General features: G+C 40.9%; 1 protein-coding gene across 1 annotated transcript in view; it reads right to left on the reverse strand.

Moving 5' to 3' along the window:
- Positions 1–20,835, reverse strand: part of LOC124796263 — a 374,071-nt gene extending 353,236 nt beyond the window's left edge. Inside the window, exon 1 of the mRNA XM_047260374.1 lies at positions 20,448–20,835. The gene's annotated coding sequence lies outside the window, so the exon portion shown is untranslated. The remainder of the gene's footprint in view (positions 1–20,447) is intronic.
- Positions 20,836–27,885: the final 7,050 nt, after the last annotated feature.

Below are 27,885 nucleotides of genomic sequence, written 5' to 3' on the forward strand. Positions count from 1 at the left end.
TTTTCATTAATGGTTGAGATGATGATAATAACGATATAGTGATTGAAAGTTTGACCACACTCACCTCGTTATCAGCTGAATTATAGGGCAGAACCCCAGCTAAATTTGCTTTATCACAAAATAAAAGGTACTCATTTATAATGTGGCCGACAGAGGAGGAAACCACGTGTTATAGTACAGTACCCAATCCTTAGGCAGGTTAGAGCCACTTCATACCAGCAGAGTGACTGGCATGAGGAACATCACAACCTGATAACTGGCTGTGTCATCCACAGCTTACTGTCCCTCCCTGCAGCCACTGCTGCTCCCAGAGTTGCATACATTGCCAACTCACCAGTGAAGTGACAACATGCAGCAGAATAATACCACACTGTTTCATGTCATGTTCCCTGCAGACATCCTTGGCAGCTTTGTCTATTTGTTCATTTACCCAAATTCCCACATGTCCTGGTACCCAGCAGAGTGACACCCGCTTCCCACAGTGCTATAGGATGTGCAGTTGACAACGTATTACCTGAACCATTTTCTCTGCTGGCTATAAGTGCTGCAATAATGGTACTGTACTATGGGAACTGGAGCAAATGAGAAACTGTTTGCTTTGAAGACACCACATCTGCCGCAGTGCTTCCAGGATCGCACAGAGCTCTGCAGTAATTACAATATATTCGTGGGAGAGGTGAATCCTGAAGACCAGGTTGGGGAACACTACTGAACAGGCAGAGGATTCCCTTTGTTTAGGTCCATCAGTGTACACAGCTTTAAAACTGTGATGCCTACTAAAATGTTAAAAGCAGATACTGAAATGTAAAATTGCAACCTTTATATTTTGTCAAGTCTAAAATAATTCTGAGTTTCTGTAAGGGCCAAGGTGGACATTTTCTCATTGGTGTAAAACTTAAAAATCAGCCACATCCATCTCTAAAATGCAATCCTTTGCATGAATTCATTGCTTGTTGTATTTATGAAAAAGTCTTTCCAATGGTGGCTGAACAACTGTATGGTATGCACATGTATTTTGCATATCAATCATTTTAAAGGCTTGTCACACCATGGGGAGTCATTGCTTGATGTGAAGCGGCAGATCACTAGCCTCAAGACTTCGTACAGGATTTGTTCTAAACACTTCATTGGCCAGTGAATTGCTGCATGGCGCACCTAGTCCAACATTTTTAAATAAGATGGTTGTGCACACCCGCACACCCATAACCACATCAAGATTGCATGAAGACCCTGTACACCTGGAGCAGACAAGTTCGGCCTGCTCCTCATGAAATGCAGCAAAGACATTTTCAAAAACTGGGTGCTTTTTAGAGACTGTCTTTTCAGGACTAGAAGGTGAGGCAACCTTGCAAATTTAGAAGTAAATATGAAGCCCAAAAACCTCACTGTGTCTTTAAAATTAAGAGGGGTGTCCCTCCACCTCAACTCAGGAAAGTTTAAAACAAAATGAGAATGGTTAGAAAGAACATACATAGACCGCTCAGCAGATAAATTAAAATCCCTCTTCTCTGTCCATTCCTCCAACCACTGAATACCCACTTGCAACTGACAAGTTATTGTTGCAAGGCTTGAGGAGTAACAAAAGCCAGAGAAGTCATCGGCAAACAGAAAACACTGGACAAGATGTTAACTACCAACATGATACTGTTAATAGCTGTGAAAAAGACAGTCACACTTACAACAATACCTTGAGGCACACTGTTCTCCTGCTCAATGTTATCAGAGAGGTTGTCACCAACTCAATACCTAATTTAGCTTGCTGAGAGGGAGGACCACATAAAGATGGGAAGACATCCTTGAAAACCCCCATTCATGGTATTCCCCACAATGATAACATTTCTCCAAGTAGTATGATAGGAATTTTAGATGTCAAAAAATATACCTGTTAAGCGATGTCAGCACTGGAGAGCCTTCCAGGAGGGCCAGGTTATCAAAGGTGGAACACTGAAAACAACTAAGGAGCTGCCCAGAGTTTAACATTCAGACACGGCAGCAGGTGAGCACCCATCCCAAACTCTTAACCATGCTGCTAAAGAGGGTACACTATGGTAACTACTCAGGTATGGACAGTTCTTCCTAGGTTTTAAAAGTGAAACGAAAATTGCTTCACATCATGAATCAGGAAAGTGTCCTGACTCCCAAATGAGGTTAAAAGGGCAAGGAGGATTTGTTTGTTTTGCCCTGTGAGGTGCTGCAACATACTATAATGGATCCTATTGTGCCAGGTGACTTGTGACGAGCTGCAGGCAATGCAGAATCCAACTTCCACATGGAGAACAGGCAGTTGTATTCTTCACCACTGCACGCTGCAGCAGAAATGAATTCCACATTTTGAGCCATTACTGAATTGGGTGTAGGATGGGGGGAGGGGGGGGGGGGGGGGAGTCCACTCAATAAAGTACTGACATTCAACACTGGTCTTTGCAATTAGCTCCAAATGCATACGGCTGGAAAACATTCACATTTCATTCTTGGTTTCAAGAACAATGAAACGGGGATCTAGTCACAAAAGAATTCCACTGGTACTTGATTTTTGCATATATGTCCCATAATTAACCCAAAAACAATTCTGCTATAGAGTTTTTACAGAAGGGCAAATGGTTAACACCGAAGTAAACATTATTTTGCTATCCTCAGAGCAACAGCATGGCTGAAAATGTTCAAATGGTAACGGTGTTAGGGCATTCTGGCAGAAGAGTGGGATGAAAAGTTAAAAGATAGGGTTTAATGTCTTAGCATCGTTAAAGCAATTTGAAATGCACTCATGTTGAATATGAATCCAACGTCTCTCGAACGTCTCTCCAATGTCTCAACCATTATACTATATTGTTTGGTGTGAATGGTGAAAAAAATGTTAGATGCAACCTTACAAATTATTATTTGTCCAAAAACTAGTGAGATAAATCAGGAACTGCACCGAACCTCAACTGTTTGGCAACAGAACATCTCTTAATGGCTGGTAGCAACCACTCAAAAACATTACAAATAGCTGCTCCCTAGTCCTCATGTAACAAACGATAGAACTATTGCTGAATTTGTTACATGAATTCCAAATTTTCTCAGAGTGCAAGGAGTGAAGTTATTTGTCACCTTGGACTGATATTATGGTTTGCTACAGCACATACAGGACCAGCCTTAGGCATGTGTAACCTGTGCAGCCACAAGGTCCCACGCCTCTAGGGGCCCTGGGCAAGGAATCAGAAGGGAACTTTAAAACATCAACTGAAATTTTGGTATTATAGATAAATTGAAAAAATAAACTAAGGTGTTTCTGAAACAACTTTTAATTTTAATATGAATGCAATGTAACTGAATTATATACCCACTGTAACATGACTACATAGCTACTGGTATACTTCACAGATAACTATTGCTGTATCGGAGTCAAGGGAACCAAGGACTATGATAGGGATGCAAGATTGTAATGTCTTTTGTTAACATATGGCTATTGCTCATTCATAAATTAAAATATATCCAAGTCATTATCTCTCAGCTTCCCTCCAAGCTCTTGCAACTCACTGTTGTGGTTAACAATCAAGCATTACATTCATCAATCAGCGGGTGACTGTCACAGAGTAATTCGTTCATTGGCATGAGTTCAAGTATAAGTTTCCAGTTCACACTGTTTTGTGTGTTGTGTGTGCATTCTGTGTTAAGATATAGTATTTTTCCTGTGCTGTGAAGTTTAAAGTGCTGACAGGGAAATGTCTTATGTGAAGGGCAGATTTAGGAAATATAATTCAGGTACTCTAAAGAACAAGAAAAGGCTACATCATGAACAATTTTTGAACTCACAAAAGGCACTTTCGAAAAGTTTCTTTGACCAATATCTTCACTAATTAAGAATAAAAATGTATTTTGTTTGGAAACGGTGATGGCATTAGCAGTAGCCACACATCATTTAGTGCTTTAGATATAAGTGTAAATGAAGTATTGGAACGCAAACCTCCTGCTATCCCACATTCCAGTAGGCTGTGAAATAATCACAAATCCGGACCCAGGTACTTGACCTAATAATGTTAACATCGTCCATGACAGATGAAACTGTACAGAAAGATCCTATTAAAATTGTAAATTCTGATTGTCCTTTATATGAAAACAGAAGAAAATTTTCAACTCATATTTACTTAAGAACTTTGTTCAATGGAGAAATAAGGGATGGAAAATGGTTTGTGTATTCAACATTTACTGACAACGATTTTGTTATTGCTGTAAACTTTTTGGATTTTGTTCAAACAACCTGTCGAGTGATTGGTTCATTAAGGAAAATGGCATCATGAGCATGGACAAACATTTAACCACATAATATATACAAAAAATGAACAGAATGTGAGGTACAGCTGGAAGAAAAAAGTCGTATTGATTGAATTAACCTTGAACTACTACAAAAACATAAAGAACACTGGTGTATGGTCCTAAAGAGAATTATACTCTCCATCAGAGAGATGGCGCAGTGTGATATGGCCTTAAGAGGAACCAGTGACAAACTGATCAAGATAATAATGGTAATTTTCAGGGTTCGACTGGCATGATAGGAGAATCTGACCCAGTTTTACAGGAACATTTAAAGTCGGTAAAAATCTATGAAAACTGTACTTCTGATCGCAATGCACAAATGACAATGATTGTTCGGTTTGTAAACTTAAAACAAAGAGACTGCAGAAGAACGCTTTCTCGACTTTCTGAATGTCACTTCAACAGGAAACCCTTTTGTTGAAACTAGATCAACTAAGGCTCAATATTCACAATTGTTCAGGCCAAAGTTATGATACTGGTGCAAATATGAAAGGTCACTATCTACTATCATACATCACTAAAGTGATGTTCAAGCCTGAATCCTAAAGTGTGATCCAAGAGCATTTTATATGTCATGTGCTCTGCAGAGTCTTAATCTTGTGGTATCAGGTGTGACTACATGCACAGCAAAAGTAGTCACATTTTTTGGTATAATTCAAAGAATATACATTGCTTTTGGAGTGCAAACCTAACAGTGAAGAGACTTTCAGGTACTAATGGGGCAAATAGGTTGGAGAGCGTCAAAGCTACGAGGTACTAGGCAAGAGATGTAAAAGATGGCCTTCTTCAGATGAGCAATAGCACTGTTGAACTGAAAACAAAGAGTGAAGCATACTCGCTTTCTGTGAACAAATTAGAAAACTTCCGAATTTATTGTAGGTGTTGTCATATGGTGTCAGTTTCTCTTTATCATTAACACAGCAAGTACAGCACTTCAAGCAGAAAATGTGGATGTAAAAGTAGCAACTAAATCCCTCAAAAGTTTAGTGAAGTTTATTGAGAATTTCCATGAAGAAGGTTTTGTTAATGCACAGATAAGTGCAAAAAATATACCTGAAAGTTTACTGACTGAGCCAAAATTTCAAGAAAAGAGAACTGAAAAGAAGATAAAGCAATTTGATTATGGAAGTGATGACATGGTTTGTAGGGCCCAATTTCCAGAGGAGAAATACAAAACTGAGTTTTTACTACCCTGTAGCTGATACAGAATTGAAAAGTTTGAAAGAAATGTTTGGGCAACTGACTACATAATCTGAGAGATGGGGAGGTAGAAAGTAGAGATTATAAGCTCTTTTACTTAGGGGAAATCAAGAGTGGTGAAAATAGAGTAGGAATTTTGATAGGACAAAAGTTGGTTGGTTGGTTTGGGGAAGGAGACCAGACAGCGTGGTCATCGGTCTCATCGGAGTAGGGAAGGATGGGGAAGGAAGTCGGCCGTGCCCTTTCAGAGGAACCATCCCGGCATTTGCCTGGAGTGATTTAGGGAAATCACGGAAAACCTAAATCAGGATGGGCGGACGCGGGATTGAACCGTCGTCCTTCCGAATGCGAGTCCAGTGTCTAACCACTGCGCCACCTCGCTCGGTGACAAAAGTTGAAAAATAAGGTAATGAAGGTACAATACATTGATGGAGGACTAATGATGATATGACTGAAGGGTAGTTCAAAAGATTTGGTGTTAATACAGGTATATATGCCAACCAGCCAGCACAGAGATGAGGAAGTGGAAGAATATTATGAGAAAATATAAGAACTCATTGAGAAATAAAACAGCAATGCTGCATTATCATCATGGGGGACTGGAATGCAGTTGTGGGCGAAAGAAGAGATGAAGATACAGTAGGGTTTTTTTTTTTGTGGCATTTTAGGGCGCAAAACATCTAAGGTCATAAGTGCCCAGTAAAGAACCAGAGAATGCTGGGACTGCGAGGGAAAAAACCATTATGAGGTCCAATACAAAATGGAAGAAAAAAACAAATCTAAAACATCAAGACGTTACGGAACAGTAACTAAATGATGTCGACAAGAAACCGGAGTCACCAGGTAGAAATCAAATCTCTTTTGCCATTTTACTGCATTTAAAAAAAACTTAAAACGCGAGCCACAGCTCGCACGTCATCCGCTACAATGTCCGGCAAAGTGGGCGGCAGCCCGACCCTGAGACATAAGTGGCTAAAATAAGGGCAGAGGATCAGGAAATGTCTGACTGTTAATGGCTGGCTACAGAAAGGACAACTGGGTGCAGGGTCGCCACTCAACAAGTGGCGGTGACTAAAACGGCAGTGCCCTATTCACAACCAAGCTAACATTACTTCCTCATGGCGAGACGGCCGGGAGGAAGTCGACCAGGCTGTTGGGAGAGGTTTCACTTCTCTGAGTGTGCTTCCATGAAGGGAGCACCAATGGTAATGTGATACACTGATAGAGAAAAGTACAAATATCTTGTGAAGGAACAGAGTAAGAAGCGGGCCGACCGAGATGGACGGCGGCCTTGGCTGCAGTATCATCAGCGTCATTCCCAGGCAAACCAACATGGCCAGGAACCCACATGAACATCACTTGGGCTCCCCCATCCGGGAACAAATGGAGGCAGTCCTGGATCCGTCAAATGATGGGGTGGACTGGATCGGGATCATTTAGACTCTGAAGTGCACTGAGGGAGTCAGAGCAAATCACACAGCGAGCGAGCTGGTGCCTACGTACATAGTGAACAGCCTGATAGAGGGCAAAAAGTTCTGCTGTAAAAACTGTGCACTGGTCGAGAAGCCAGTATTGAAACTTATCAGCCCCGACAACAAAAGCACAGCCAACACCGTGGGCAGACTTCGAACCATCAGTGTAGAAGAATATGCTATCGGCAAGTTGTGAGCAAAGTTCGAGAAATTTGCAGTGATAGGTCAGCTCGGGAGTCGAATCCTACGGGAATGAGCTGAGGTCAAAATGAACACAAACCTGTGTCTGAAGCCAAGGTGGTGAAGGGCTTTCCCCTATTCAGAAAGTGGTAGGAAGTGTGACCCGCAGCTGCTGAAGCAGGTGACAAAAGTGGACACCGGGAGGCCGCAGAGAAGAAACGTACATCTCATACTGGCGGTCAAGAATGTCATCAAAAAAAGGGGTAAAGGTTGGGTGGCCTGGCATGGAAGAAAGCCGACACGCACACCTACTGAGTAGGATGTCGCGCCGGTATGTCAGTGGTAGTTCACCGGCTTCTGCGTAGAGACTCTCAACAGGGCTGGTATGAAAGGCACCAGTGGCAAGACGGATACCCAAATGATGTATTGTATTTAGACGGCGTAAGATAGAAGGCCATGCACAGAAGTAGAAAATGCATCCATAATCCAACTTGGAGCGGATAAGAGATCGATAGAGGCAGAGGAGGACAGTCTGGTCAGCCACCCAGCCACCGAATACATGAAGGACACTGAGGGACCGGGTGCAGCGTGCCGCCAGGTAGGACACATGGAGTGACCAACTGAGTTTCCTATCAAACGTAGGCCCTAAGAACTTTGTTGCATCCAAGAACGGGAGAGCATTTTGGCCCTGTCACAAGGACAGTGGAAGAAACGCCTTGTACCGCCAGAAGTCGACGCAAACGGATTTGATAACAGAAAAGCGGAAACCATTTGTGACACTCATCAAATAGAGACAGTCCAGACAACACTAAAGACAGCATTGTAGAAGACATGTCTGCTGGGAGCTGCAATAATAGCAAAGTCGTCCACGAAAAGAGAGCCGGAAATGCCAGCTGGAAAGCAGTCCATAATGGGGTTGATGGCTATGGCGAAGAGGATGACATTCAGTACGGAGCCCTGAGGCACCCCATTCTCCTCTGAAAATGTGTGGTATAAGGAGGAACCCACACGCATCCAGAAAACTCGGTCCGTTAAAAATTCCCAGATGAAAGTGGGAAGACGACCGCGGAGGCCCCATGTGTGCAAAGTACGTAGAATGCCTGTCCACCAACAGGTATCATAGGCTTTCTCCAAATCAAAGAAAATTGCCACTGTTCGTCGCTTCTGCAGAAAATTGTTCATGATGAATGTCGACAGCGTGACGAGATGATCAACCGCGAAGGTGTGCTTTCAGAACCCACACTGAACATTAGTGAGAAGGTGATGTGACTCCAGCCACCACACTAATCGACCATTGACCATGTGCTCCATCACCTTACAAACGCTGCTGGTAAGGGAAACTGGACGATAGCTGGAAGGAAGAGATTTATCTTTACCAGGCTTAGGTAGGGGAACAATAGTAGCTTCACGCCAGAGCATGGGAAATACACCGACAGTCCAAATACTGTTGTAGGTATTGAGGAGAAAGCGTTTTCCCACAGGAGGAAGATTCTGCAGTATAAGGACATAGATTGTATCAGGCCCACGAACAGAAGACCTGGATGAGGAGAGAGTATGCTCAAGCTCCCTCATAGTAAAAAGAGTATTGTAGCATTCTCGATTCAAAGAAAAGAGATTGCACGAGCCTCCTCCACCTGTTTCCAAGGAAGTGAGGTAGGATGGTAGTGGGTGGAACTTGAAACCTCCACAAAGTACCGACCCAAAGCGTTGGAAACATCAACACGGTCAACTATAACGTTTCCCGTCACAGTCAGACTAGAAATCGGGGAGTGGGTGGTAGCCCCAGAAATCCGGTGCAGACCACCACAAACAAGAGAAGACGGAGTAAATCTGTTGAATGAGCTGGTGAAGGAAACACAGCATGCTTTCGTGCTTTCCTTAATAGTGCGACGGCACTGCGCACATAGTTGCTTGTAGTGGATGCAGTTTGTTAACGTAGGATGACGGCGAAAAACATGAAGCACACGTTGTCGGGCACAAATCGCACTGCCGCACTCCACAGTCCACCAAGGGACCGGGACCTGACGGGGAGAAGTAGTAGCATGAGGGATAGAGGATTCGGCAGCCAAGAGGATAACGTCCACAAGGTGCTCGACCTGATCATCGCAGTTGGGAAACGGTCGGTCATCAAAGACTGTCAAGGAGGAATATAGCCTTCAGTCAGCAAGAGAGAATTTCCAATGAGCGAGCTGCTGTGGCGGGGTACGATTGTATAGGTGAGTCACACATGGGAAGTGGTCACTCGGGTAAGTATGGGAAAGAGCACACCACTCGAGACGTCGAGCGAGCTGGGCAGAACAGATCGAGAGGTCTAAGTGGGAATAAGTGTGCGTGGAATCAGAGAGAAATGTGGCTTTGCCGGTGTTAAGGCACACGAGATTAAGATGATTAAGAAGATCCGCCAAAAGAGAACCTCTCGGGCAGGCGACAGGCGAGCCCCAAAGAGGATGATGGGCATTGGTGTCACCGAGGAGCAGAAAAGGTGTAGGAAGCTAAGCAATAAGCTGCATCAGGTCTGCTCTAGTGACGGCAGAAGACAAAGGGATATAGATGGTGCAGAGGGAAAAGTTAAATTTAGGAAGGAAAATATGGGCAGAAACTGCTTGCAGGTGGGTGTGCAAGGCGATAGGACGATGACAAACATCATTCCGTAGAAGCACCATGACCCCACCATGAGGAGGAATCCCTGCCATAAGGGAAAGGTCCATTCGTAGTGAAGTAAAATGGGAAAGAACAAAATGGTCTTGAGGACATAGCTTGGTTTCTTGGATACAGACTACAAGCGGACATTGCGGTTGCAGGAGTAGCTGGAAGCCCACTATGTTACAACAAAGGCCACAGATTTTTCATTGTAAAAGGGCCATAAAATTTAGAAACACCAGAGAATGGAGAAGAAACACTCACCTCATCAGCCACTTAGGGCAAGCCATCAAAGGAGGGTGGCCACTAGAATCCACAGTTGGAGGATCTTCGTCAATCAACACAGCAGGATCGATGGAACTTGCCCGGTGTTGCTCAGTTGAAAGGGACCGACGAGTTGAAGAGGGCTAATGAGTCTGAGAGGGGGAAGACTGTTTGCCTTTGGATGATTGTTTTGGCTTTTGGCGATTGGCAGAAGAGCCAGACGGCCGCAAACTCGGGGTACGCAAGAAATCTTCCTGGGAATATTCCTTTTGGAATTGATGGTTCGCTGGCTGCATTGCAACCATCTTTGCCGGTGAGGGCGAAGAACGGGTAGCAGAATCTACAGCCCGGGAAGTGGGAGACGAAGTGTCAGCTTGAAGGCTTTGCCAACATTGGACTGAACTGTAAGTCGCAAGTTTGCGTAGCCATGTTTTTCGTGGGACGGGGAAAGGCTAACACAGTGCTGTAGCTTCCAGACGAAGGGGGGGGGGGGGGGGGGGGGGGGTGAGATACAGTAGTAAAATTTGAATTAGGAATAAGAAATGAGAGAGGTGAATGACTAATTAGATTCTGTAAAGAAAATTCATTAGCAGTGGTTTACACATTATTTGAACACCACAAAAGGAAATGTTACACATGGATATCAAATCTGAATGGTAAATATATCATTTGGACTACATCCTGATACAAAAAAACGTTCAGGAACTGTTTGAAGAATGCCAAAGCTTATCCAGGAGCAGATATAAATTCAGACCACAACCTAATAGTGGGAGAAATACAAGTCAAGTTGAAAAAGGTCTGGAGAGGTAAAGCAAAAGAAAGACTAAACATAGAAAGACTCAAAGAGCTAGGAAAGGCATCAGATTTGGAAAACAGATTTATGAAAAAATGGTACAGAGGTAGTGTTGATGAAAGGTTAATGACAAATGGATAAAAATGAGGGAAGAACTCATGGAATCTATCAAAGAAGTACTAGGAGTTAGAGTATCCCAAAGTACCAGGAAAGAATGGATAACAGAAAACATGTTGCAAAGGTTGGAAGAGCGAAGAAAGTGGAAAAACGTAGAAACTGAAGAAGGAAAAAAGATGTACAGGAAGCTGAATAATGAATTAAGAAGAGAAACTGAAGAAGCAAGGGGAAAACTGATAAAACAGAAATGTGATGAAACAGAGAAAATGGAGATAGATGGAAAGTACGAAATATTGTGTAGACTGGCTTGTGAGATAGTTTTTGAATGTAAAAGAAAGAGGAATAACATGGAAATAGAAAGAGTGGATGGTACTCTAGAAGAAGAATCACAGGTGTTTTGAACAGATGGCAAGAATATATTGAATGCCTGTATAAGGGGGATGAAATAGAAAGCGAAATTAAGGTTGAAGCGGGGCAATTTGTGCTGGAAGATGGAAAGGGCCTTACCATCTTGGAGGCAGATGTAGAAAAGGCACTGAAGGAGATGTAGAATAGGAAGGCATGTGGAATTGATGATTTGCCAGCAGGACTATTGAAGAATCTGGGAAATAAGACAAGAAAAGAAATAGTCTACCCCTGTAATGAGACATATGATGAAGGGGAATGGCCTGAGGACTTCCTTGCACCAGTTATTATACTAGTAGAGAAAAAGAGAAACACTAAAAAATGTGATTAGCACAGGACCATCAGTCTAATTTCTCATGCAGCTAAGGTGTTGCTGAGAGTGTTGAACAGAAGGCTATATGGCAAGCTGGATAGAGGGATTGCAGAGGAGCAGTTCGGATTTGGAAAAGGAACAAGAGATGCTATTGGCCTGTTAAGAACTATAGGGGAAAGATATATCGAGAAAGGTAGAGAAATCTTTGCTGCTTTTATACAGGGTGTTACAAAGAGGTACAGCCAAACTTCCAGGAAACGTTCCTCACACACAAATAAAGAAAATATGTTATGTGGACATGTGTGCGGAAATGCTTAATTTCCATGTTAGAGCTCATTTTAGTTTCGTCAGTATGTACTGTACTTCCTCGATTCGCTGCCAGTTGGCCCAATTGAAGGAAGGCAGTGTTGACTTCAGTGCTCGTGTTGACATGTGACTCATTGCTCTACAGTACTAGCATCAAGCACATCAGTATGTAGCACCAACAGGTTAGTGTTCATCACGAACATGGTTTTGCAGTCAGTGCAATGTTTACAAATGCGGAGTTGGCAGATGCCCATTTGCTGTATGGATTAGCATGGGGCAATAGCCGTGGCGCTGTACGTTTGTATAGAGACAGATTTCCAGAACGAAGGTGTCCCGACAGGAAGACGTTCGAAGCGATTGATCGGCGTCTTAGGGAGCACGGAACATTCCAACCTATGACTTGCGACTGGGGAAGACCTAGAACGACGAGGACACCTGCAATGGACAAGGCAATTCTTCGTGCAGTTGACGATAACCCTAATGTCAGTGTCAGAGAAGTTGCTGCTGTACAAGGTAACGTTGACCACGTAACTGTATGGTGAGTGCTACGGGAGAACCAGTTGTTTCCGTACCATGTACAGCGTGTGCAGGCACTATCAGCAGCTGATTGGCCTCCATGGGTATACTTCTGCGAATGGTTCATCCAACAATGTGTCAATCCTCATTTCAGTGCAAATGTTCTCTTTACGGATGAGGCTTCATTCCAACGTGATCAAATTGCAAATTTTCACAATCAACATGTGTAGGCTGATGAGAATCCGCATGCAATTGTGCAGTCACGTCATCAACACAGATTTTCTGTGAACGTTTGGGCACGCATTGTTGGTGATGTCTTGATTGGGCCCCATTTTCTTCCACCTACGCTCAATGGAACACGTTATCATGATTTCATATGGGATACTCTACCTGTGCTGCTAGAACATGTGCCTTTACAAGTACGATACAACATGTGGTTCATGCACGATGGAGCTCCTGCACATTTCAGTCGAAGTGTTCCTACGCTTCTCAACAACAGATTCGGTGACCGATGGATTGGTAAAGGCGGACCAATTCCATGGCCTCCACGCTCTCCTGACCTCAACCCTCTTGACTTTCATTTATGAAGGCATTTGAAAGCTCTTGTCTACGCAACCCCGGTACCAAATGTAGAGACTCTTTGTGCTCGTATTGTGGACGGCTGTGATACAATACGCCATTCTCCAAGGCTGTATCAGCGCATCAGGGATTCCATGCAACGGAGGGTGGATGCATGTATCCTCGCTAACGGAGGACATTTTGAACATTTCCTGTAACAAAATGTTTGAAGTCACGCTGGTACGTTCTGTTGCTGTGTGTTTCCATTCCAGGATTAATGTGATTTGAAGAGAAGTAATAAAATGAGCTCTAACATGGAAAGTAAGCATTTCCGGACACATGTCCACATAACATATTTTCTTTCATTGTGTGTAAGGAATGTTTCCAGAAAGTTTGGCAATACCTATTTGTAACACCCTGTAGATTTAGAAAAGGATTTTGACATACTTCAGTGGAATAAGCTGATGGATATTTTGAAAAGGAAAGGAGTAGATTGGAAAGAGAGATGCCTAATACAGAATCTATATTTACACCAGAAAGTAAGGATAAGGATTGGAAATGGAATGTCAGAAGGAAGCAGCATTGGACGAGGTGTTAGACAAGGTTGTTGCCTCTCCCCACTGTTGTTTAAAGCATACCTTGAAGAGATTATTGCTAAAAGCTTAGATGGGAAAAGAGGAATATGTATTGGTGGAAAGAGAATAGAATGTATAAGATTTGCTGATGATATGGTATTAATGGCAGAAAGTGAGCAGACAGCGAATAACATGCTGAAAGATCTGAATGGAGCTTGTATGGAATATGGGATGCAAATAAACACAGCAAAAACAAAGAGTATCTACCATTAACCAAGTAAGTGCATTTAAATATCTTGGAAGTACAATAACTGAAGACTTGAGATGTCACCAGAAGGTGAAAACTCAAACCATCATAGCAAAGGAGGCATTCAACAGAAAGAGAAGACTTATGTGGCAAATTAGATAAAAGTTTAAGGAAAATGCTTGGCAAATATTTTGTCTGGAGTGTGACATGGTATGGGTCAGAAACATGGATACTGAGACGAGAGGATGAAAAAAAGGTTAGAAGCATTTGAGACGTGGATGTGGAGGAGGGTGGCGAGGATAAGCTGGATGGAAAGAGTGAGTAATGAAAGAGTATTGGAAAGGTTTGGTGAGAGAAGATGTCTGCTGAAGATTATAAGAGAAAGGAGAAAGAACTGGTTGGGACATTCATTGAGAAGGGAGTGCTTGATAGCAGATGCTTTGGAAGGACTGGTTTGTGGGAGAAGATGGAGAGGAAGACGGAGATACAAGATGATAGACGACATAAAAGGAAGAGGAAATTATGCGGACCTGCCAGAGTTCTGGCAACTCGGATCACGGACTGCTACATGTGGCGGTGCTGTAGGGACAACTTATGGCCCTCCATAAGGTGTAGTACCTGGTTTGACAGGTCTAGGTTGGGCATGTGAGATAGTGTTGATGATGTATTATTTTTGTTATGGATCCTCCCATAGTTTTTGTACACATGAGACTGATGTTAGTGAGAGGACAGTTTATGACTGCTTTTAATTTTGTAGGGAAGTTTTTTATGAATATATTAAGTACAGGGGTCAGTTGGGTGTGCCTGGGGTGGCTGCGCAGGTTGATGAGCCGCAGTTTGGGAAGAGAATGTCTGGGAGGGGTAAGTCTCTGGTTGGTTTACGGGTGTGAGGGGCTGTTGTATCTGGGGGTGGTTTTTCAGAGTGTGTTTTTAGGGTTGTGGAGGGGCGCATGAAAAGGGAATTGGTGGGATTTATTGAGGAATTTATAGAGGAGGGTAGCACAATAGTTTCCGATGCTATTTCATCTTATAGGTGGTTGGGCCAGAGGGGGTATGATCATTTAGTTGTTAACCATAGTTTAGAATTCAAGATTTATGAGACTGGGGCATGCACAAATACAATAGAGGGGGTTGGGGGGGGGGGGGGGTTAAGTCAGTTATTGGGAGGGGGAAGAGGCGTTCTTCTAACCTTCAGTCTGATTTAGATGAGTATTGTTGGCGGAAGAGCATCCCTGGAAACTATTGCATTTTTCACTTTTTTTAAGGGCTATTAGTAAAATGTATAGGCCGAAGGTGGTTGGTTAAGGATGTGTTATGAGAGGGGGGGGGGGGGGGGGGTTGCTGTGGCTCAGGTGGGGGTTGTTGGTAAGTTTGTGGAGGTAGGTGGGTGGGGGATGGTAGTTGTTTTATGATTATGTTGTGGAGGTTCTATTTTGTTGCAGTTGCTTTTGAGTTGTAGTGTGTGATTGAGATCTGTTTATTTTTTGGTTTTTCTTTGTTGATGGATCTTTGATTTTGGGGGAGGGTGGAGGTTGGGTTGGGAGTGGGGGAGGTTGGTAGGTTGTGGGTGGGTTGGGAGTTTTTTTTAAGGCTGTGGCTGTGTGTGATTGTGGTGTCTGACCTCTTGTGTATAGCCAGAACTCTTTTGTGGTGAGAAGTCGTTTTTTTGGTTGTATTTTTCTTGTGTTATGATGGTTGGTGGGGTATTTCTGTGTTCTTTGGTTGGTGGTATTTACTGCATGTGTTGGTGGTTGATGTTTTAGTATTGGCAGTTAGGGTTGATTTACATATCTTTGGGGAAGTACTTGATTTAAATTTTATTGGTATCATTAGTTGTTTTTGAGCTTTATAGGTAATGGGAAGTGTCTGATTTCAATATGTTCTTGTAGCTATGTGTGTTTTGGTATCGTGAGCTGCTGTTGACCTGTATAGATCAAGGGAAGTGTATATAGTGCTTTTGTACAGATTTCACAAACCTGTAGTTTTACGCAGGGTATAATACAAAGGTAAAGCCACTCTTCTAAGAGATATACCTCACAAAAAAAAAAAAAAAAAAAAAAAAAAAAAAAAAAAAAAAAAAAAAAAAAAAAAAAAAAAATGCATCCTTATGCATTTTTTTCCATGTTGGAACTATTTCCTCCTTTAGTACTGTTACATGTGTCATTCTAGCATTGTATTGAATCCTGGAGATACAGATGCAACCCTGGAGCATAGACACACAGTTCTGCGGCATTCCACATTGTAGATGCCTCATACAAAAAAAAACTGTGCCCACTAGTTGGAAAAATGCACAGGTCACCAGTATCCTTCACATATATTTGTTGTAGAATCTTAAAATATATTCTGAACTCAAACACGATGAAGTTCCTCAAACAGAATGACCACCTCCACGCCAACCAGCATGGATTCCAAAAACATCGACCATGTGAAACTTCACTTGCACTTTTCTCATATGACATTTTGAAAATTGGGGTGAGGATGGCAGGTAAATGTAATATTACTTGATTTCTGAGAAGCATTTGAATCAGTACAACACCTACACTTATTACCAAAAGTATTTGTGACTGGACTGAAAATTTCTCGGTAGAGAGAACGCAGCAGGATATCTTGAAAGTTTGTCATCGGCAGATAAAGAAATAACTGTGGATGGGCCTCAGGGAAGTGTGTTGGGACCCTTGCTATACATATTCTACACTAATTACACTGCAGACAATATTACTAGCCACCTCAGTTTTTTTTCTTTTTTAAAAAAGATGATACAGCTATGCATAATGAAGTATTGTCTCAAAATGCTGCACAATTACCCACTCAGATCTTAGTAAGGTTTCAAAGACGTGGAAACACTGGCAACTTGCTTTAAATACTCAGAAATGTAAACTTGTGCACTACACACAAAGAAAAAAATAAATGTAGTACCTATGACTACAGTATTAATGACTCACTACTGGAATTAGTCAACTCACACAAATGTTTGGATACAACAATTTATAGGTATATGAAATAGAATGGACACATATACTAAGTTGTAAGTAAAGCAGCTGACAGAATTTAGTTCACTGTTAAACCGTTAGGGAAATGCAATCTGCCTACAAAGAGAAATGCTCACAAGATGTTATGGGACCCATCTCAGAATATTTTTCAAGCGTGTGGAACCCTTACAGAATAAGACTAACACAAGATATTGAATGTATAAACAGAAGGGCAGCAAAAATTGTCACAGATTTGTTTGCTGCATGGAAAAGCATCACAAGGTGCTGAAAGAAGTGAACTGTCAGAAACTTCCAAATAGATGCATACTATCCTGAGAAAGCCTGCTAACAAAATTCAAGGAATGACCTTAAATGATGAATATAGGTGTATGCTACAAACTTCTATATGTGTCATTCCTATAGGGAGCATGTGGATAATGTTAGATTAATTACAGCATTTGTATTAGTGTTTCCCTCGTGCTTAGTAAGTGAATGGAATGAAAAGGAGCACTAATAATTGATACAGTGGGAAGTACCCTCAGGCAAGCATATCACTTACTGTTCCGCAACTGAAAATTCCCTATACAAAGGGTGAATCACAAAGAAATGAGTTCTACTTTCATGGAGAAATGTTTTTCTTTTATTCTTGGGTTACAGTGTCATCAAAACGGAAGATGTTGTGGATGGTGTCATTTACTTTGAACAGTTGGTGTTGTGTGCATAAATAACTGATTAAATACATGAGTACAACTTGATACCACATCTCGTAACTCTTCCAGACACTGCCAAAACATGAAGTATTTAAGCAAGACAGCCTCACTACATAAGACTGACTATGAGTTAGGAACCATAGGGAGTAGTGACGGCAAACACAGTTGTCATTCACCTCTGATGTGTGATGTGTAATTGCATAGCTTCAGTGGCAGGACTCAGAAAACATGCACTTACAATGTACCACAGCATTTCTGTAGGGTGCTGCTGAAGATAAAGGTTCATGTGATGAGTGAACACAACAAATCAAGAGTCAGATTTGAATAACCATGCACACTTGTAATTTCCTATGATTCGTTAGGAAGTCAGCTGGTATTCTGTTTCACTCAAATCAATTCAAGCTCAGCTGTTAGGTCCAACCCTAGCCATAGCCTTGTAAATCATGACGCATTCAGAAAAATGAGAAAAATATTTGTAGCAACAAAGACTATAAACGTCATTGCTGCTGATTTCACTCACAGCAATTTAAGCTGTGCCATTAGGTTACAACTAACAGCCACTTCCGAAATCATGACATATCCGGGAAAACACAGCATAATATTTGTTACAACCCTGATAATAAGATCTAGAAACTTTCATTGGATACCATATAATATCAACTAACTGGCTACAACCAATGATGAATTGCCAACAGCAGCATGCAACAGAAGAGCCATAGTATACCATAAGTGCACTACAGGTAGGACAGGACTCTGCCCAAATAAGACAAACATATTTTGTTCAAGTGCCAGTAAAGCACAAAGATTCATTTAGCTACATAGGTTTGCTTCTTCACAGGCTATGAAACTTACACTGCTATTACCACTTTTAAGAAATAACACTTTTCTATAATATGTTTTGCAGAACATTACTATTACAACAAATTCATGAAATAAGTTGTCCAATATCACAGACGGCATTTGTCTCAACTCACGACCTTTATGAATACGAATAATTCCAGAGTTTCCTTAGTAGACATCAAACAATATAAACTGTATATTAAGGATGGATTATCACTTTAAAAAATTTTACAAACCACTAAGTTCGTACATACAGCAGAACTCATACAATACAAGCATATAGAAGAGACGTCCTTTTAAATTAACACGTTGCCTGTAGTGTGGCTAACAGCAGCCACAGCAGGTGGCTCTGCTATCCTGCCGACGGCCTTGTGGCAGTCAATGGCCGAGCGGTTCTAGGCGCTACAGTCTGGAACCGAGCGACCGCTACGGTCGCAGGTTCGTATCCTGGCTCAGGAATGGATGTGGGTGATGTCCTTAGGTTAGTTTGGTTTAATTAGTTCTAAGTTCTAGGCGACTGATGACCTCAAGTCGCATAGTGCTCAGAGCCATTTTTGAGCAGTCAATGTGTTAAATATATTTTAACATTCAAAGTTGTCAATATTTGTAAATTCTACTACTGTCTTGAGTGTTGTGTAATTTACAAGGTCTAAATGATTGAAAGACTGGTAATTATTAATATTTGCCAAAACTATTTTTCAAAAAGCTGCTTTGAGAATGACCAACTAACTCAGTTAAATGGCGAACAAATGAAAATAACAAACTCCTTAAGAGAGTACTTGTTACAAGAGGAAAAACATCCTTTGATGCTCTGAATTCTAAAAGTACACCTGATGCCTTACATGACTCTTTGATGTTCTGGATTCTAAAATACACCGGATGCCTTACATAGTTCTCTCAGTAATTATGGCCTGTCAAGATTACAGCTAGAAGCAAAATGATCTCCACTTCCCAAATGCAGACCACTTTATGGTACGTACATCACAAAAAGACAAGAGTCCTTTATTGAAAAATTGCTTTTTCTGATCGTAACATTAGGGAGGCTGAGAAGATTATCTTAATGTATGTCCTACAAAAATACACTTGCTCCAGCAAATACAACTATTAGATCTTTGTTTTGTTGACCAGGAACTTTACTCGACAGGACGAAAAACTTTTATTACACAAATATTATTTGCATAGAACACAGAATTTACAATGACACTTCCAGCGATATACATGCAAGTCAGTTTCTACTGTCGTTTAAAATTTCTGTAACATTTACGAATGAACTAAGGAATTGGAAATTAAGAAAACAAATTATAAAAACAATAAAAAGTGCAATGGCATGATGGCTGTGGACTACATGTTTACATTAAAAGCAACTGACACCTGACAGTTAAATTAAGAATTTTACGAAAGCTGTTTGGAGCACTGACTACTACAATCTATTAATATGATATGAAAGGCATATTTCTGTCTGGTTCTACACATGCTTAACCTATGACAGCACAGACTACACATACAGTTAATAACTGCAAGGTCACAAATATTAAAAAAGAAATTTTAACAACTTTCTTGATACAGTAATTTCATCATCAGCGTGCACCCATGCTAGCTAGGAAAAGAGTATCCTATTTATGATGTAACATGTTATTGATGGTTGTCTATTAATAAACAGCCCAACACACCAACAACAAATAATAAAAGGAACCTGAAATAAACATTTGAAAATGCATAAATAAAGAACATGCAATAACAAGTGATATTAAAACGGGCAACACAATGCTTATAATGATACACAATGGGCTTAAGTATCTAGTGGGCTAAATCAAAAGTGTGACCGAGTACTGCAATGTAAGGGAGAACCGCAACCCTTAGGGGATTTACCTCCAGGCAACTTGGAATAGCAGAAAATTGAACGTTACGGCATATACGCTGCAAATAAATCAAGTATTCGCGAGGCCTAGCTTATTAAAATTATTTTTCGCGTTAGTATTAATTTTACTTTTGCGTTTGCACTTCGTAAATACTGACTATAATACGGTAAGTGCTACTAACACGTACATTTAAACACCTGCAACTTTCTCGTTCATATTTATCCACTATGATTTCCTAAGATCTTCGTTTGCTCTACTGTTTATTCTTTTTCAGTTTTAAGAGGCACAAATATGTCCGTCGTCTGTAAATGATAGCATAAAACAGCTTATGCAATCCAACATCTACTGTCCGTCTGAGGTATATGAGCCTTTGTGCCAGATTCATTCAGCAGTATGACTTCAAGCGTAATTTCAACGCGTTGTAGCAAAATGGTGCGCGACAGTTACACCGAAAACTTGACAAACTTCAGACAGCTGTTTATAAACACTGAACAAATGAAAGTTCAAACTGAAGCCGGTCTAGACAAGGAGGTTAGAATATTCATTATTGAAATCTCCTTGGGTCCAGACATAGATTAATAATATCTCTGGAGTGAGCATTGAGATCTGCGCATCTGGTCAACATTACTCTGCGAGTGTCACGTGATCTCGGGAAGACGCGGTTTTTTTGTGCTTGCGACTTTGGTCGAAACATCTAATATTACAGGTATTTGTTGCGTTTTCACCATTCGTTTGTTCGGAACAGCAATAGAGAATTACTGTATTTGCTGCAGGTGCAAAGAGAAATACATGGACGGAGAAAAGTTGGTGTTGTATGCATACGTTAATGTACCGATAGCGTTCTGTGCTGTTTTGTTGCATTTTGAATAAATATTATAATCTATTATTATGTGCGCAAAATTTGTAGGATTGTTGAGCAAAGTTTTTGGTCAACTGCTTCAGACATTTCTTGGTATCTGTGTGCATAAGAGGCAAGAAATCCACAGCTCAAAAAATGGCCTTTTCCTTTGACAGTGGTGAATCTAAAAAAAATGCTGGTAGAAGACAGACTTTTTCTTTTTATATATTTCTGACAGCTCTCACCCGCTTAATTTAAGGCCAGTTAGTTTAAACAAATTTATTTCCCGTGGGGTACCATGTAATGCACTGAAACAGACTGGTGTTTTATACAAAATAAAAATGTTCGTGAAATATTCCACTCTTGGTTGGATAACATGTTTAGTAGGATAAAGAAGACACACACACATGTGTGTGTGTGTGTGTGTGTGTGAGAGAGAGAGAGAGAGAGAGAGAGAGAGAGGTAGAAAGAGAGAGAAAGAGAGAGAGAACTGAAAGTAAACAGGAAGTTAAATATATGTGAAATCAAGGTTGGTGAAATATGTTATGCTGGAAAATATGATGTGCTGTACTGAGTAAAATTTCAGTATTTTTCTGAAATACATTTTCGGTACAAGTCTGATACAGAATACTTCGTTTATTTATTATCGCAACACTGGCATCCTCACACTAAGTCCTGTTTTGCAAGGTCAATAAGAAATCAACAGACTGAATGTGAACCATAATAACTTTGAACAAAAATCTCACACACGCACACACACACACAAACACACACATTGTAATCAAAGAAAAAAAAATCAGCTGTCTTTTTGGAATTATCTTCAAGTTGTTGTCTTTACCATTTGATTAACAGGCATGAAACAATAGTAGATTAGATGCCATCAAAATCACGATATACACCTCAACGCACGGCACTGTGAAGCGTAAGTAAATGTTATGGAGGCAGCAGTATTGTAAGTTCATTCGATCTTCAGTGTTTTGAGGAGGGAGTGAGAAGAGAGTGAAACGTGTCATATATATTTTTAATATTGGGGATGCATTTGGCTTTCTAGTACATTTAACCAGCGATCGGAATTTGTAGTTTGTAATGTAGTGCGAGTATGTACATTAAATGCACTAAATAAATACGTCAGAGTGTTACTAGTAAGCAAAATTGTGCTCCGGTCTAGTGAAAAGAGGAAAGTAAATATACAAAAACTGGACAAAAACAATGAAAAAGTAGGTGATATAATAGCTAATTTGGGGTAAATTCAGTATTTTGGGGGCACTTTCAAAGGCACTGAGTTGCCATTAAGCCGTTTTGCAATGCTATCTCAGTAAAAATTTTCCTCATCAGCCCCAGCAATACGATACAGTTCTGTATAAGACTCAAAGATCGTTGTGGCTGTCCCAGATATCGAAAAATGAGTGCATGTAGGCTGTGACCCTGGTCGCAAAGAAGCAAAACTACCTCTTCATTTTTCTCTTCAAAGATAAAGGGTCCAGTTTATTATAGGTACTAAATGAAAATAGTTATGGTGTTTACGATGTGTCTGTACCAAATCCATGGCACCTAGAAAGAGAATCTGTTTGTACTGGCGATGTAGAGTCATTCTAAATGTACATGGCGGTTTCCAGACAAACCCATGGCGTCCCAAAATCATATGACCAGGGTGGCTACGACAAATCTACAGCATCCTGAGATCACATGACCAGGGTGATTATGTTGACAAGACAAAATCTATTCTGTGGATCCGAATTCTCACTCCACAATTTTAGAATAATATTGTTACGAGTTTTTGTCTTGGCAGCTGTATTTTCAAGATGTTTTCTATATGAAAGGGTGCAATCAAGGATGACACCAAGGTGCTTAGGGTACTTGTTATGGCAAAGAGTGTTTCTCTTAAATTTCGCTCTGCGCTCCGCATCAGCTTGTTTGTTTCTCCAATGGAATGTACATACTTCAGTTTTACTTCTACTAGCTTTCAGTCACACCTTCTAAAACAGGCGCTCATAACGGCTAGATCTTCTGTGAGAATTGTCTCCGCTTGTCCAAGATCCTTTGTTCTACAAGCAAGAGCAATATCGTCTGCGTAGCAGAATTTTATTGACCTGGTATTGGGGAGATCGGAGATAGATAGGTTGAATAATAGGGAGGCTAAGACAGAGTCCTGTGGTAACCATTACTTAATTTCTTCTCCTTGCTCACATTTTCTCCCAAGTAAACACTGAAATATCTATTTTTTATCATGGTTTTGACGAGAGTTACAGTTTTTCTTCATCAGATTGCTTTTAGTAATTTGTATGTCATCCCTTCTCTCCACACTGCGTCATATGCCACAGTAGTTCCACAAATGCGACAGATGTCTTTACGTTTTCTTCGAAACCAGCCTCTATGAAAGTTGTTAGGACCAGTAGCTGGTCGCAGCAACTTCCATGTGGCCTGAAACCCGCTTGCTCAGCTGGAACATATTCCAGAATGAAGCCGCTAATTCTGTTATAGATGAGCAGCTCAAAAGGGAAATTGGTCTTTAACTTTGAGGGTGGTCAGTTGGTTTACCTGGTTTCAAAATTGCTAGTATTTTTGTACTCTTTAGCTCGTTAGGCAATGATCCAGTGTCTAGGATGTTGGAGAAGAGGCGGATCAGCTATTTTTTCCCACCATTACCAATGTTTATCAGAAATTCAGGATTTATGTTATCCATGTGCTTTACCATGTTTAGTTTTTTCAAGGGCTCATCCAATTCAATCAGTGGAAATGGTGGAGAGAAATTGGATTCGTTTGGGCACTGAGCTATTAGAGAGATGAGTTCTTGTTTTATTTTAGAGGCATGTTGTTTGTCACGGGATGATCTAGACGTTTTAACTATATGGTTAGTGATTTGGTTACCTGAAATACCAGGTTTCTGCCCAGGTTTATTGGAGGCTCCGGTAAGCTTGCGCAGAAGGCTCCATTCCTTTCTACTTGACTGACTGAAGTTTACATTTTCTACCATCTCACACCATTGCACTCTTCTAGCAGAGTCAAGACTATGGAGGAGGTCGTCTGCAATATCGCTGTTCATAAAATTGTTCACTATGTTCATTCCAGTGTGGTGTATATTCCTTTCTGCACCCACGATAGATAAACTTCTTAGCAGCAGTCCCAATGAATCGAGGGCAATTTACGGTTCTGGTGAAAAAAAAAAGAAAAAAAACAGATATATTTATCTAGGTGGTCATCAAAACTCCGCCAATCATCACTGCGGAAATTTCAACCGGGTCATGGTACAGATCTCGCTATTGGGACGGAGAGCCTCATATCAAGGATTACTGGCCTGTGCTGGCTGTCTGGGAAGCTAGGTATGACCTCTCTGGATATAGGCACTGGGTACCCTCTGCATTCCTGGAACACAAAGCAGAGATCCAGGTTGTAATCTCTTCACCAAGCAGCCGATATGAAAGTCCCCAAATCATTGGCATCGTAAACCAGATATAGATTGAGAGGCATCCACATGCCTTGCTCATACTGTGGCATCAAGCAGTCAGGCCTGCAAGATGAGTGATCTGCCAAGCGAGTGGATTTATTCATATTTCTCAATAACTGATTATGAGCTCTAGTACCCACAATAAAACCACAAATTATTCTCCTATTTGAATATTACACTACGGAAACGGATAACGCACATCTGACTATTAGTAATTTACACAACTCTGATTGTTCACTATGCTCTGGCAATACCAAATTTTCTTTCTTACCCAATGGCTTTGACCAACACGTGGCCATCACACTGAATATGAATGCCGCACACATTATAAATTCTGGGTATCATGACTATACACTACTCGAAGAACAAGGCCACCAATCTTATTCTTTTCACTATCCTTTCTATTCCGATAAATTATATTATGATTCAAAGATTAAACACACCATTACACATGAGAAACTCCGCCCAGTAGGCATGGCTTTACATTGGTGATTCTCTATCGTATGGTGTCGTAATTATTTAACGCTACAGTGCACTTTCTGGATAGGATGGTGGATCTTTTGCTATATCTCACACTTCGACTCTCACACCGATCATCACGAAAACTTCCTCCAGACTGAGCAGTACAAAAAGGAACATGCATGACCCACTGCCTCTGAACCTACCTTGCTACTTTCCCATGCAAACCGCACATACTTAAATTACATGAAATACATCACACTGGCAACATACATCACGAAGAATAGTCACAACGTTAGAATCACTTCACTTTCAGCTTTCCCACTTCAATTAGTATTCATCCCAGTTTCACACGACACTACCCCACTTCGTAACTTTTCTTTCCTACTACGAACTCTGGAGGATATGTGCACATCTTCCTGTGCAATGCAAGCCAAGTGGCGTTGCTGGATAGACGGCTGACTCACCTTGCTTCTCTCTCAGAGTATTAGAGTTTGAATCCAGCGTCACACCGAAACATAACACGCAAAGTAATATTAAGATCATATTCGTCACACACGTGAGTCCTTAACTGATACCATGGACGAGTACTTCCCTTTATCCTTTTGTCTCATACACGGATTAAGACTCACTCAGTACTCACCACGTGGAAGTACTCATCTCTAATTTCAAGTCCTGCACACGCCATTTCTTAAATATTTCCAACTTATAGTACACACGCCAGTAATTCAGCTTAACTTTAGCACTCGGAAATATTTCAACTTAGTACTAGCACTCACAAGTATTTCAGCTTATTGCTACACGTGGTTGCACTGTGACCGTTGGTCACTTCTGAAGATTACTACGATCCCCTTAATATTACTTGCCTGTCATTTAATTCTCCCCCCAAAAGTTCCTGAAATAGAGAAATAATTATTCCAAACTACTCTTAAGTATTTCACATGCATACCATTTTCTCCACTCTTTTGTTTTACGGAGCACACCTAAGACAGGTCTTACCAACACAAGATCCAGCGCCAGAGTGCTGAAACATGGCTGTTCTTCAGGTCATCTCACACCTCTGCCGAAGTGGGGGAGCATCTTGCTACCGTATTGGTCGGCCACATTTCAGGTGCTCAAAGCTCAGGTAAATTTCATCTCTTTGGTTCCACCAAAGCTGACCAAAGGACTGTCTTAAAGATGATCATATATTGCACATTAACTATCTGTGGTTAGCAGATGACCATACATTCATTCATTTCACAGATCTCACCAAATTGGGTGTAGGGATTTATTTTGTGGGAGTGCACATGTGATCAATTAAATAAATAAATTGTCATTCTTTCCTACACTGGTATCTGGCTTCGGTGTATTAAGTGAAATTGAGTTATTATTACAAAAAATATGTTGTTCTGACAAGAATAACGAAGAATGTTGTACCTATTTTCAAGAATTTCATTCTCAGTCCAGTCACTGAGTGCAATACCACACTCATTGTCATGTGCATAGTTCCAGGGACCATGGTGACTATTAAAATCTCAAGCATAAATCAATGGGCGAGCAGTAATTGGCAGAACATCCAGTGGCCATGACACATTAAGTGGCTTGTAAAAATTATTTATAATGGTCTCCTCCACTTGTGTAGAGACGTAATGGATCTCATTTTCAGTATTTGTCGAAATGAGATTAGCATGCTTGATATTGCTCCTTACATAGGTGGCAACACCTGTGATATGTAGCACCCATAAGATAGTACTCATGGATCCTACCTCTCCTACGCAGGTCTTCCATAGTTAGCGAATGTGTTTCCTGGATTAGAACTACAACAATATCATTATCTACAAGTAGATTAGATAGGTACTCGCTTTTAGTTCGGCTAATACCTTCTATGTTTATATGGTATACTCGGATTGAAGGACCAATCTTTTAATCAGTTGCTCCTGAAAAGGTCCATTTTTCGAAGTGTTTTGATTGTGATTTGTCTGCATGTCTGTAACCAAGAAATCCAATATCTGGTCTGGCTGCCTTTTCGTTCTAGCTCTTTTAGTGTTACCCAGGGTGCACGTGTAATATTCCACTATGGTCATGAGCTAGTTTACAGTCCATTTAACAGTTCATTTCGTGTGATACACAACAATGCCTGATAATGCTTTCAGAAGTTGGCTGGCAGTGCAAAATTGTATCATCATTCTCTTATATGAATTGGATGTTCTAGTTTAAGATTTATTGCTCAAATTGGCTATGCAAAACAGTTGTGTATGTTACTGCAATGTAGTAGTAGTTATAGATAGTGGTTTGTAATAATTATAAAACTGCCAACCAGCCTCTGTACGTATTGTTAATCTTCCAGTGAGACAGTGAAAGGTTTTTGGAATCACATTGATGTCTACCAATAGTAGTATAAATAACACATTGTATCATATGGCAAAATTATTACAGTTCCAGGTCATAGATCTCAAACAAAGTCTGCTGAATAGATGCTGTATACTTGAGCAAATGTTGCAATATTGCAGGTATCAAATCAGAGATGTGTTTGAAGAAATCATTGCAGGAGATTATCCTGTATGCAAAACATGAAGAAGAGGTGAATGAACAGTGAAGAAGTTCTCAAAAGAGTAAGTTTTACACTGAATATCAAGCAACTAGTGCAGTGGTTCCCAACTTTTTTCTCCTATGGATCCCTTTGGCTGAATAAATTTATACAGTAGAGCATCTTTAGCCTATCTTACATCTTATTTGCTACTCATATGTAGGCTTTATGATAAGAGGGAGGAGGAGGTCAATGAGATTCAATTTTTATTTTATGTTATTGTAGTGACAGTAGAGGTCATTGGGAGGGGTGGGGGAAGGGGGGTTGGGGAAGGATGTATGCTGAATACTTAGGAATCTATGAAGCAAAAGGTG

Source organism: Schistocerca piceifrons, chromosome 4 (genome assembly GCF_021461385.2).
Source record: "Schistocerca piceifrons isolate TAMUIC-IGC-003096 chromosome 4, iqSchPice1.1, whole genome shotgun sequence".
Taxonomy (NCBI): domain Eukaryota; kingdom Metazoa; phylum Arthropoda; class Insecta; order Orthoptera; family Acrididae; genus Schistocerca; species Schistocerca piceifrons.